Below are 14267 nucleotides of genomic sequence, written 5' to 3'. Positions count from 1 at the left end.
TGAAGATGCAGTTAAATATTGTAAAATGACGACAGTGGTTAAAGTTTATTTACTGAGTGATAGTGGCTGAGACATAGATGAACTTTAATCAAACTGAGACATTATCAATCTTTAATCTAGCCACTCACACTCTCTAGGTAGATGCCATTATGATCTCATCTTACACTGAGATTTGGATTCAAATGACTTATAGTAAGTCACATAGCTCAGAGGTCAAATTCAGACCAACTGACTAATGATGCTCCAGTCCCTTTTTATATCACATATACTCTCCCATTTTATTTCTCTGATGATTTGGCAATTAAGATCTGTTTTTTAAAAATATTAAAATCATGTATTGTTAAACCGTGTACTGTGAGCTTTGGGGAGGCTGGAGAGAAAGTACAGTGGATAGGGCACTTGCCTTACATGCGAATGACTCAGGTTCAATCCCTAGCACTCCTATGGCCCCTGAGTCCTTCAGGAGTGATCCTGAATACAGAACCAGGAGTAAGCCCAAGGCCTGCCAGGAGTTGTCCCAAAACAAAATAAAAAGCTTTTTGATTTGGAGTACTCAGTAGTGCTCATGAGTACTCCCAGCTTAGTGCTGTGGGAGGGCACTCAGCAGTGCTGGGGGAACCATGTGGTGCCAAGTACTGAGCCTGGGTCTCCCACATGCAAAGCATGTGTGCCAACTCTTTGAGCTCTCCCCTTAGCCTGAAATAAATTATTTTTATTTAATAATAATGAATAATAATACTAAGGAAAAACTTGAGCTGTATGAAGAAAATAATAATTCAAAATATTACCACTTGAAAATGATAATTCATAAGCTTACCACCTGAATATATCCATTATGTGTTCATATGCTTGCATATAAAATGTTCATATTTATGTATGTATGCATAGTAAACTTACCTATGTATATTTCATCTACATATTACTTATATGATACATATATATGCCTATATATGTGCAGATATGTACATGCATATGAATACATATACACATAGGTCATGCATGTGTGTGCTCATGTATAATTATGTATACATATAGCATAGTGTCATATATATCATATCTGTGATGACATTTTTAATATATACACATATGTATAATATGTACACATATGCATATTTTAATATATACACTTAAGATGTATGTAAACATATGAATCCATATGTGTATATACACAATACTTCATTGAATCTTATATATGCATGCATATCACAGTCTACTCATTTAGCATCATGGATAACTTTTTAAAAACAGTTATTAAAATGGGCATATTTCTAACTAAGAAAATGGTGTATAAGGAAAACAGGTCTTCCAAAAAAGTGTCCTTCTTCAACATGGTGTGCGATTGCTTTTTCTCATCAGTATTACAACAAAATGACATTGAACAAAAATCTATTTCTTGAGGGTATACTGTGTAATTTGACATACATATGTATGTATACATAGTGTGTGTTTATATACAGTATACACATACATATATATTTTCCTACATAAACAGTTGTAAATATAATGTGACTCAATAAAATTAATTTCTGAAAATTTTTAAAGCGAGGACTTTATAAAAGTTAATTGAAAGTTTTCCTTACCAACAATGTCTGTGCTAGACTTAGTGTTTTGATATATACTAAAGACAAACAACCTAAACATATTTAGAATTCAGAATGTGTGCATAACCTCTGCAAGACTTACAACACACTTGCTCTAAACCAGAGACCTTGTCTGTAAAGAATCAGTCTTCCTGAATTTTGAGTTGTATATTGATTCAAATCAATGCTATTTTAAGTACATAAACTGAATTCATGATTTGAGACTGGAAACAAGATTTCTAAATGTGAATTTGGTCACCAGATTACCAAACAACTTATAATTTATTTTGTCTTCCCTCCCCTCAAAAAATAATGGTGCCCAAAAACTGATTGAATTATGTCTTCTAATTTTACTCAAAAGTTTAAATTTATTTTTAATCAGTGACATTTATAATACATTAAAGAATATAAGAATCCTAACCCCCCAATGAAATTATTAAAATTGGCATATTTTTAATAGACATTGCTTTTACTTGGTAGTTAAGCCTAATATCATGTTTTGTCTTTATTTTAAAGAGTTTTTGAGCCACACTTGACTATGCTTAGGATTTAAGGGATCACTCCTGTCAGGGCTTAAGGGATTATATGCAGTGACAGGAATCAAACCTGGGTTTGCTGCATGTACTTACTCACTGTACTATCTCTATGGCCCTCTTGTTTTTGAAAAATTTAACATATGGTTTTCTTACAAACTTAATTGAATTAAACCTCTGGTTTACTATCTGATCCCACGGTTCCTACTAGAATAGATAGAAGTGTTACAGGAACAGGGAAGGGATTGTGTTTACTCTGATTATTGGTATCTTGTAAATGCTTAGACCAGTACATGGCAATTCATAGATGCTCAATAGATGTATCTTTTAAAGCTGTGTGAGACCTACCACATAGCTACTTGGAGTGAATTTAAGAATATAGTAGCATATGCTCCACAAACAGTAGTTTATTATTATTATTTTTCAAAAGGAAGATAGATGGGGTGACAGGAGATGGTTTAGTGGCTAAAACATCTGCTATGCTTGGGACTGTTGGTACCACTTACCTACACCAAACACAGACCTAGCCACCCTGCTGTTGATGCCTAAACCCTTTGCTATCTTTCTGATCTCTATCAGTAAAAGTGATTTCTAGTCATGCCCAGCCAAGTGTGTGCAAGCATACACCCAGTACAATACCCAGGTGAGCATTTGGATGAGCATCACAGTCAAAAGAGTTTAACCACTGGCAAGCACGACAGCTGAGTGTGTAACACTGCAGCCAAATGTGTGTGTCATATGATTCCTCCATCACTGTGACAGCATCAACTGAGGGAAAAGAGGTGGCAGACAGAAAAGATATCAGTATGGACAGTCAAATGGAGAAATTATCACATGCATGGCTGATGGGAATGTAAAGCAACATAGCCATTGTGGAAAACATTATGGTATTTTGTGATAATAAATAAACAGAGAATTACTGTGTAATGCAGCAATCCACTCCTGTCTATACCTCAAAGAATTGAAAGCAAGTTCTTGAAGAAATATATGTACACCTATATTCATTGCCACATTATTCAAAATAGTAAAAAGATGGAAGCAACCCAAGTATTCATTGGCAGGTAAATATTTAAACAAAGCATAGTATATGTATACAGGGGAATGTTATTTTGCCTCAAAAAAGGAAGATGAGTGTAACAGAAGTGATCCCTGTGCACAGAGCTAGGAGTAAGCCCTGAACAATATCAGATGTGGCTCCCCAAAAAACAAAATCAAAAATACAAAGGAATATAATTATAAAACATGTGGGTCAGAGAGTTAGTGTAGTGAATAAGGTGCTTGCCTTGTAAGCAGTCGACCTGGGTTCCATCTCTGGCACTGCATATGGTCCCCAGGCACCAGCAGGTATAAGCCCTAAGCAGAACTGAGTGTGGTCCCAAAAACAAGCAAAAAGATTATAATACATGCTACAACAATATGGATCAACATTGAAGGCATTATGCTGAGTGAGCATGTCAGACATGAAATACAAATATTCAACATTGTATGTTCCATTTCTATGAAACCTAGCTAGAATAGGTGAATTCACAAAGTTAGGAAATGGTTAGAGGGGAGTAAAGGAAAGTGGAAGTGAGGAGTTAAGGCTTAATTGTTACAGAGTTTTAGTTTGGGAAAGTGAAACATTTATGGAGATATATATTGGTAGTAGTTGCAACAAGACGGATACAAATAATACCCCTGGACAGATTAAGTAGTTCAAAGGGTAAATTTTGTAGTGGATGCATTTTACCTAGAGAGTGGTAATAATCTGAGGGAATCCACCTCCAATTTGGGACTTCTACTCCAACTCTCTATTGTGCATCTCTATTGTGTAGAGTGTGCATTAGCATTTTGACTTTTTCTTTCTGATTCGGCTTATGGGATCAACTACCCCAGAAGCAAATATATCAGTAGAGATAAAGCAAACACTAGATGAAGATATTATCAGACAAATTAAATGCTGACTCTACCTGGATTTTTAGCCTCACAGCATTTAACAGCCTTTGAATCCTACTATTCTATGAGTGTATCCAATGGCACACAGTTTTTAAAAATTATTTGTCTCAAGTTGCATTTCTGTAAGAATTAATTTTATTTGAAACCCTAAAGAGTATGCTCCATTTCTTTTCCTGTCATTAAAGACACTCGTATTTTCAGATATTTGCTAGCTAGAATGTTCTTTAAAATCCTCGAACTGGAATTGGGTAAGCAAAAAATAATAATTATTGCCGTAACTAATACCTTCTCTCCTTTGTAGTGTCAAATCATAATACTATCTCATGCTGTAAGAATTAACAAAGGAAAAATAGAAAAGGAAAACCTGTGAAGGTGGCAAAATGATTAATAAGATTTTGTTGTTCCTGTTGTTATGGGTAAGATAGAGATATCAAGTGCAATTAAATTTCAGTTTTGTGTTTCTAACTCTCCAACTGAAAATTGATATATCCAAAGCAGGGTCTCTCCCATTACTATCAAGGAAATTGAAACTGTAATCAAAAGTCTCCCCAGAAACAAAAGTCCAGGTCCAGATGGATTCACTAGTGAATTCTTCCAAACATTTAAAGAGGACCTATTGCCAGTTCTTTTCAAGCTTTTCCAGGAAATTTAGGAAACAGAAACACTGCCAAATAGTTTCTATGAGGCACATATCACCCTAATACCAAAAGCAAATAGAGAAACCACAAAAAAAAGAAACCTACAGACTGATATCTCTGATGAATACAGATGTGAAGATCCTCAACAAAATATTAGCGAATAGAATCCAATAACTCATCAAAAAGGTCATACACCACGACCAAGTGGGATTCATCCTGGGGATGCAAGGATGGTTCAACATTTGGAAGTCAACCAACATAATCCACCATATCAACAAAAGAAAAGATAAAAACCATATGATCATATCAACAGATGCAGAGAAAGCATTCGACAAGATCCAGCACCTGTTCATGATGAAAACTTTCACCAAAATGGATATAGAAGGGAACTTCCTCAATATAGTCAAAGCCATCTACCACAAGCCTATAGCAAGCATTATCCTCATGGGAAAAAAAACTAATAGTCTTCCCTCTAAGATCAGGCACAAGACAAGGATGCTCACTCTAACCACTTCTGTTCAACATAGTACTGGAAGTATTTGCAATAGCAATTAGGCAAGAAAGACATTAAGGGCATCCAGATAGGAAAGGAAGAGATCAAGTTCTCACTATTCGCAGATGATATGATATTATATTTAGAGAACCCCAAAGCCTCTACCAAGAAACTCCTTAAAACAATAGACCTGTGTAGTAAAGTCACAGTCTATAAAATCAATACCCCAAAATCCATGACTTTCCTATACGCAGATAATGAGAGAGAAGAAAGTGATATGAAATAAAGCAATCCTGTTCACAATCATGCCTCAGAAAATCAAGTACCTCAGAAACAGCTTAACTAAGGAGGTGAAGGACCTGTACAGAGAAAAATGAGTAACTTCCCCAGGGCCCCTCAGAGTGGATGGGCTCCAGCTTCCCTCCCCGCCCCGAGCAGAGCTCCCAGCAGCCGAAGACCACCGGAACATAGCCACAGTCATGCTCAAGGCCCCTCTCCACACGTTTGGACAAGTCTCATGCATGAAGGTACCAGCAGAGGAACCCAGGTGTCTGTAATACCATAAACGGCCAACATCCAGAGACTTAAAAGCAAGCTCCCAGAAGATATCTTATAACCTACTTCTCCCTCTGGGAGAAACTAGCAAGCTACTGAGAGCTTCCTGCCCACATGGGACAGCCTCGCAAGCTTCCCATGGTGTATCTATGTGCCAAAGCCAGTAACCAGCTGAATCTCATTCCCCTGACCCTAAAAGAGCCTCCAAGGTGGCATTGTTGGGAAGGCCGATAAGAGAAAGGCTTCTAAAATCTCAGGGATAGGATGAATGGAGAGGTTACTGAGACTGCAGGAGCAATTCGACGATCAATGGGATTTCGTGATCGTGATCGTGAATCTTTGATAAGGGAGCAAGAGACGTGAAGTGGAGAAAGGAAAGCCTCTTTAACAAATGGTGCTGGCAACACTAGACAGCTACATGCAAAAAAATGGGCTCAGACCTATACCTAACACCATGCACAAAAGTCAGATCAAAATGGATTAAAGACCTCAACATTTGGGGCTGGAGTGATAGCACAGCAGGTAGAGCGTTTGCCTTGCACGAGGCCGACCCGGGTTCAAATCCCAGCATCCCATATGGTCCCCTGAGCACCGCCAAGGGTAATTCCTGAGTGCATGAGCCAGGAATGACCCCTGTGCATCATCAGGTGTGACCCAGAAAGCAAAAAAAAGCCCTCAACATTTTAGACCAGAATTCATAAGGTACATTGAAGACAAGGTTGGCAAAACCCTCCACGACATTGAAGCTACGGGTATCTTCAAAGATGACTCACCACTAATCAGGCAAGTGGAAACAGAGATAAACAAATGGAACTACCTTGAACTGAGAAGCTTCTGTACCTCAAAAGATACAGTGACCAGAATACAAAGACAGTCTACAGAATGGGAAAGGATATTTACCCAATACCCACCTGCTAAGGAGTTGATATCAAGGATTTACAAGGCACTGCTTAAACTCCACAAGAAGAAAACATCCAACTTCATCAGAAAATGAGGCGATGAAATGAATAGAAAATTTCTCAAGGAAGATATCTGAATGGCTAAAAGACACATGAAAAAATGCTCCTCATCACTAATCATCAGGGAGATGCAGATCAAAACAACCATGAGATGCCATCTCACACCACAGAGACTTGCCCACATCCAAACGAACAAAAGCAACCAGTGTTGGAGTGGATGTGGGGAGAAAGGGACTCTCCTTCACTGCTGGATGGGAATACCTACCTACTGGTCCAGCCCTTTTCGAAAACAGTATGGACGCTTTTCAAAAAATTAGAAATTGAGCTCCCATTTGACCCAGCAATACCACTTCTGGGAATATATCCTGGAGATGCAAAAAAGTATAGTAAAAGTGACATCTGCACCTATATGTTCATTGCAGCACTGCTCACAATAGCCAGAATCTGGCAAAAACCCAAGTGCCCGAGATCAGATGACTAGTTAAAGAAACTCTGGTACATCTACACAGTGGAATACCACGCAGCTGTTAGGAAAGATAAAGTCATGAAATTTGCATATAGATGGATCAATATGGAAAGTATCATGCTAAGTGAAATGAGTCAGAAATAGAGGACAGGCTTAGAAAGATTGAACTCATTTGTGAAATAGGAAGTAACAGAATGGGAGACTAACACCCAAGAATAGTAGAGATAAGTACCAGGAGGATTACTCCACAGCTTGGAAGCTGGCCTCACATGCTGGGGGACAAAGCAGCTCAGATAGAGAAGGGACCACCAAGCAAAGGGTGGTAGATGGGCCCACTAGGGATGGGAAATACAGGATGAAAATAGACTATAGACTGAACATAATGCCTACTTAATACCTCTATAGCAAACCACAACAACCAAAAGGAGAGAGAGAGAGCAAAAAGGAATGCCCTGCCAAAGAGGCGGGGTGGGGTGGAAGGGACAGGGTGGGGGTAGTGGGAGGGATGCTGGGAACATTGGTGGTGGAAAATGGGCACTGGTGGAGGGATGGGTACTCGATCATTGTATGACTGAAACGCAAGCATGAAAGTTTGTAAGTCTTTAACTTTATCTCACGGTGATTCACTAATAAAATATTTTAGGGGGCTGGAGCCATAGCACAGCGGGTAGGGCATTTGCCTTGCATGTGGCCGACTCGGGTTCGATTCCCAGCACCCCATATGGTCCCCTGAGCACCGCCAGGGGTAATTCCTGAGTGCAGAGCCAGGAGTAACCCCTGTGCATCGCCAGGTGTGACCCAAAAAGCCAAAAAAAAAAATATATTTTAAAATAAATAAATAAAAAATAAATAAAACCCAATCACATACAGCTTTGTAACTGTGTAAACAGTGATTCAACTTAAAAAATAAAACTAGAAAACACACACACAGAAAAAAAAAAAAAAAACAGGGTCTCTGTTTTGGCCAAAAGAGGCAAATAGAAATGAATTCAAAACCATGAGATTAAAAAAATCCAAAATCTGAGTCTAGTTGATTTAAAATGAAGCAAAAAAAAAAACTGAGTAATTACAACCAATCAGAACAAGTTCCCAAAGAAGTTTCTAAAATTTCTAACAAGTTCCTAAAATTTCATCTCCCTTTTCTCTCCTGTTTGACTCCACACTCATCTGAGAAGCGCCTAATTTTAGCTGTCAGCCAGAAAGGCTACCCAGCTTTAGCAAATCAAACACTTTTTAATTGAAGGCAGTCTTTAGGGAGAAAGAAGCCAAGGAAAAAATTAAATAGAATTTAATTTTTAATCTAGAATTGTATCCGTAGCAAGAGAGTCCTGTAGATAGCAGATACGGTTTTTATTATTAATATGGGTGGTAAAGACCCCCAAAGCATGTCGCCCTCCCCCTCTCCCCCACCCCATCCCCCTGAAGAGTTCTGCGGTTCTGGGAGTGATGAGCCTGAGAGTAGCTGCTCTCCCCTTGCAGAGGCGGCCCACAGAGCATCTATGGAGGACACAAGGAAGACCGCTCTGTTTGTGCTCTGTAGTGGCAGAGGGGTTCCGGGAGGAGAGAAGAGCACAACTTATTTGGCTTTTCTTTGTTTTCAATCTGATTTAAGTAGCACAATATGTAGGTAAAGGAAGAGCATTTGTTTTCAGTCTTCCTCTAGTATGCCTTCCTTTAGTGGGTTAGGAGCATCCAAAACAGCAATTGACAAGGCAAGTGTTCTAAACCGGGCTTGTAGTTTGTTGACCTAGGAATCAGAAATGCATCTGAAACAGAATAAAGTTGGTCATATTCTTTAATTGAGTTAGGGAACTTCTACTACATACACTGGAAATCAATAATGTGATTCTGAACCGAAAGGAACACTTCATTTAATCTGCTAAATACTGTTCAAGAGTAAAAAGAAATCAGATGAACTCCATGTTTCAACTTTGGAGTGGTATTAGGTCAAAACATATGTAATAATATTTTGGGGGACAAATACAGCTGAAACCACTAACTTCATCCATTCAAGTTTCACATTACTTTTTTCAAATCTTGGAATTTTTGAATATCTAAACTAAGAGAATTCCCCCTTTGTCTATCCATGACCAGGCATACCTTTGCATAAAGACCACAGTGTCAACTAGAACACAAGATTTAGGATTTGTCAAAGAATGTAAATACTCTTAGGAACACACATGGAGGCATAATTCCTATTCAAAGAAATAAGACCATTGTCTCTAGTTAATATGGCAACCAGTCTGAGGACTGCAGGCATAACGAAAAGACACGTAGGGTACCAAGATAATAAAATTATCCCCCACAATTATTTCAAATGCTCTTCTAAACATTCTGGCTTATTTTTGGCAGGTTCGAAGCAAAATACCTATCAGGGTCAGTCTTGCTCTCTCCCACTTGTTTCTCAGTGAATCTTGGAGAATGTGCTTTTGCTTGTAGCATATCAAAGGGAAGGATCAAGCCTTTGGTATCACTGTGAAATGTAATTTGCACACACTTTATATTTTATTAGAATGTGACAGTGTGAAGTTCAACAAATAGAGCCTTCTATCAGGGATGCCATCAATGAGATCTCAAGCCTTCACTTAAACACAGATGTTTTTGGTTGTTAGTGATTTACTTTGCTGATCCTTTTAATTTGTCAGCCATTTGAGAATAGACTTTCACTTTTTAGGATTCTAATACCAATCACATGGCTAAAATTAGAACTCTTAAATATGGACTGAGTGCCTTTAATCTCCCTGACTTTGGAGAAGAAAAGGAATCTTGGGAGCATTAGGAGGGAGGATAGAGAACTCCTTGCTGATTAGATAGTCTCAGCCTAATCATTTATTGTCACTGCTTTTAGAAACTAGAATAGCCTGGTCACTTATTTATTCCTCCTCTAATTCTACCAGTTGGGTAGGAATCCAAGTCACTCTTAATTTGTCTTATTTTAGCAACGTATAATTTGGCTAATTTGTTCCTTAAGAATTAAATTCTGAGTCTTTCTTTAAGCTTAGGCCCATGTTGTATGCAACATCCAGTTAAGTTTGTGGAGAATAAGGAAATCTAGCACATATCTGAATGATTTATTTTAGAGATCACAATATCTAAGCAGGTGGAAACACTCTGCATGAATAAGAAGCACTAATCTGTGTGCTAATGGACCATTTATTTGCATTTCATTTTCCTTGGGGGGGAAATAGTCCTATGTCAATCTTTCTAATTTTGAGTGAAATATGCATATCTATTGATATACAAAGAAAAGAGCTCACATGTACAGGTATTCAAATTCCTAAGACGTATAATTGGTTTCTGCTTTGAAATACATGGTAACTAAGTTACTCACACAAGGCATTTTCAAACATTCCTTTGATGAAGTAATTAATACACTACAAATATATCCATTGCTCCTCATAAATTTATTTTTATAAACAATAAATGATAAGAAATACAAATATTAATATTGCTTAAAATTCAGAGTTACATAACTCCAAAGAAATAATTCAGCAAACCTGTCATACCGTTGTCATTGGTTGTAGGGTTGCTTGTACATTAATCAGCACATTCTGGTTCTAGTTCTGATTTTGTGTCAGTAAAATAGTGGTGACTTTTCTCTGGCTTAAATAATCCAACAGGGAATAATCCTGACTTCCAGGACTGCTTGGGAACTTCAGGCCCCAAGAAACTACCCATTACGGGTACCTAATTAATTAGTTTGATTGTGGAGATTGGAGAGGAAATTGTCCAACTTGAATGGCTCTCCTCTCTCCTGCCATTTCCCCAAGTTGAGTTGCTTGCTTGTCCGTATTAGCTTGAGACTGCAAACTGCTAACAGAGCAAATGCAGAATATCTAAGTCACATGACCACAGGATTTTATCATTACAAATTTTTTTTACCACTTTAAAGGCCTTTGGGCATCAGACTTGTTCTCAAAAAGATATGCTAACCTTCATTTCAATTTTTTGAAAACCATCAACCACGAAAGTAGTTAATATACATATTCACAGTTCACATAAATTACTTCAACCCCAGGAAATAGGGAAGACTTGTTTCCCTACTTTTTCAAATTAAATTTTACTGAGGGAAAATTGGAATTTAGTATATGATATGATAATTTCATATACGCAACATCATTATTTAATATCTGTATATATTGTAAAATAATAGCACTGTAGCAATGTCATCCCGTTGTTCATTGATTTGCTCGAGTAGGCACCAGTAAGGTCTCCATTGTGAGACTTTTTGTTACTGTTCTTGGCATATCGAGTTTGCCACAGGGAGCTTGCCAGGCTCTGCCATGTGGATAAACTCGGTAACTTGCCAGGCTCTCTGAGAGGGGCGGAGAAATCAAACCTGGGTCGGCTGCATGGAAGGCAAACACTCTATCCGCTGTGCTATTTCTCCAGTCCTTGTAAAATAATAATTGCAATAAATCTAACATCTATCAACATACATAGTTGCAACATTTAAGACCTACTTTCTCAGAAACTTTCAATATACAATGCAATATTAACTGCGATCTGTATACCACATACCCATGGTTTATTTTATAACTGGAAGCTTATACCTTTTAACCCTCTTAACCAATATCACCCCTCAACCCCCACCCCACCTCTGACAACTACCAGTCTATTCTCTATATCTATGAGATTGGTTTTACTTTTTGTTTTTGTTTGTTTAAATTTTAGATATAATTACTAAATAATAGTATTTAGATATAAATACTATTAGTGGTATTTAATAGTATTTTTCTTACTTTGCCAACTTATTTCTTAGTACAGTGCCCTAAACTTCTACTTACTTTTTATTCTTTTTATAGCTGAATAATATTTTATTGTGCACATATATACTTATTTATTGTTATACATGCACACAAATACTTAAACCAGTTAATGACTCCACCAATTTACAGTACCATCAAGAGTATACATATATTCCCCTTTCTCCACATCCTCCCCAATACATCACACTATTTTTATTGATATTGTTTTGTAATGTAGTTTAAAGTAAGAGACACTGATATCTCCAGCCTATGTTCTTCTTTCTCCAAATCAATGCTGTTTCTAGCATTTTGATGATGATACTCATTCCAACAGGTGTGAGGTGATTTTTTATTTGCATTTTTCTATGAGTTATGTTCAGAAACTTTTCATAGACCTACCTAATAGTTATCTATATGTCTTGTCTGGAAAAATGTATGGTTAGATATGTCCACTTTTCATCAGTTTTCAATAAAAGCAAAAGTTATTTACTTTTATGCCATTGAGTTGTGTAAGTCCCTTGTACATTTTGAATATTAACCCTTTACCAGATAAATAATCTTCAAATATTTTATCCCAGTCAGTAGCTTGCCTTTCATTTGTTGAGGATTTCCTATGCTATGCAGAAGTATTTTGGTTTGGTGAGATCCCATTATGGTTTTTTTTTTCTGTTGCCTTTGCTCTGAGTATAAGATCCAAAAAATCATCACAAGAATCTGCATTAAGCAGCTTTTATTTAAACCTGTTTTCTCCTAAGAGTTTTGTGGTTGAATCTTACATTCAAATCTTTAATCTACTTTTAGTTAATGTCTACGTATAATGTGAGACAGTAGTCCAATTTATCCTTTTGTATGTGACTGTCCAGTCTTCCCAACACCAATTTGTTGAAAAGACTATCATTTCCTCATTACATTGTCTGGACTCCTTAACATTAATTTCCTGAACATTTATTTCTGAGATTATTTCTGTAGTCTCTATTCTGTTCTATTTATCTATGTACCTATGTTTATTCTAACATCACACCTTTTTAATTTATATTGTTTTGTAAGATAGTTTAAAATAAGAGACAGTAATGCCTCCAGTCTATGTTCTTCTCTCTCAAAATCTCTTAAGCAATTCAAAGTCTGTTATTCTTGGACCAGAGAGATAGTACAAGGCTTAAGGTGCTTGCCTTCATGAAGCCAACTTCAATTCTATGCATGATACTACAATTGATCTACCTGACACCACCAGCCAGGAATTACCATTCAGCATTGCTGGGTAAGGCCTAACCCCTTCTCCCTCCAAAAAGCAAACAAATCAAAGTCTGTTACTATTACTTCAAATTATGGCCTAATAGGCCAGGGTGGGGAGAGATTTTATTTTTAAAATAAATAGAAAAGTAAAAAAGGGGAAGGGAGAAAACCTAAAATGTTGATGATTTGGGGAGAAACCTTATTTTAAAAAGACAGAGAGAAGGAGCATTATTCTAAGGCTTTCTGTATCAAAATACCACAAATTTAGTTAATGAAAACAATAGAAACTTATTTTCTTAGCTCTGAAGACTGGAAGTGCCAGATTGAGATGTCAATCAGGTCATGCATCATCTGAACCTTGTTCTGGAACATTTCATTGTCTTTTCCGGGCTTCTGAAGCCTCTGGTGTTCCTTGGGTTATACAAGCAATTATTTCTATTTCCTTTCTTTCAGCCTAACATCATAATATAGGATTTTAGTGTATGTTTTTGCTGCTCTTTATTTTTTTAATTTTATTTTATTTTTATAAAGTAGTTCACAATATTTGATTACATTTAATATTCGAGCACCAATCCCATGACCATTATACCATTACATCACCATATTTTGGATGTTGCCATCCCAAACCCCAACCCCTGCCCAAGTTGCTGCTCTTCTTTGTTTTTTGTTTGTTTGTTTGTTTGTTTAATTTATTTTATTCTTTAATTAGTGAATCACCATGAGGGTACAGATACGGATTCACACATTTTCGAGCTTGTTTTTCCCTCGTACAATGTTTGCAAACACATCCCTCTACCAGTGCCCATTCTCCACCACCAATAAACCCAGTATCCCTCCCAATCCAATCTCCCCCCTACCCTATCCTGCCTTTGTGGCAGGGTATTCCCTTTTGATCTCTCTCTCTCCAATTGGGTTTTGTGGTTTGCAATAGGGGCATTCAGTGGCCACCGTGTTCAGTCTCTAGACTACTTTCAGCACGCATCTCCCTTCCCGCGCGGGATCTCCAACCACATTTTACTTGGTGTTCCCTTCTCTATCTGAGCTGCCTTTTTCCCCAGCATGTGAGACCAGCTTCCAAGCCTGCTCCATGGCTTGGAAGTACCAACCTACTGGTACTTATTTCAACT

This window comes from Sorex araneus, chromosome 1 (assembly GCF_027595985.1).
Source record: "Sorex araneus isolate mSorAra2 chromosome 1, mSorAra2.pri, whole genome shotgun sequence".
In the NCBI taxonomy this organism is placed as follows: Eukaryota; Metazoa; Chordata; class Mammalia; order Eulipotyphla; family Soricidae; genus Sorex; species Sorex araneus.
The sequence above is the reverse complement of the archived record's forward strand: the minus strand, read 5'-3'. Positions refer to the sequence as shown.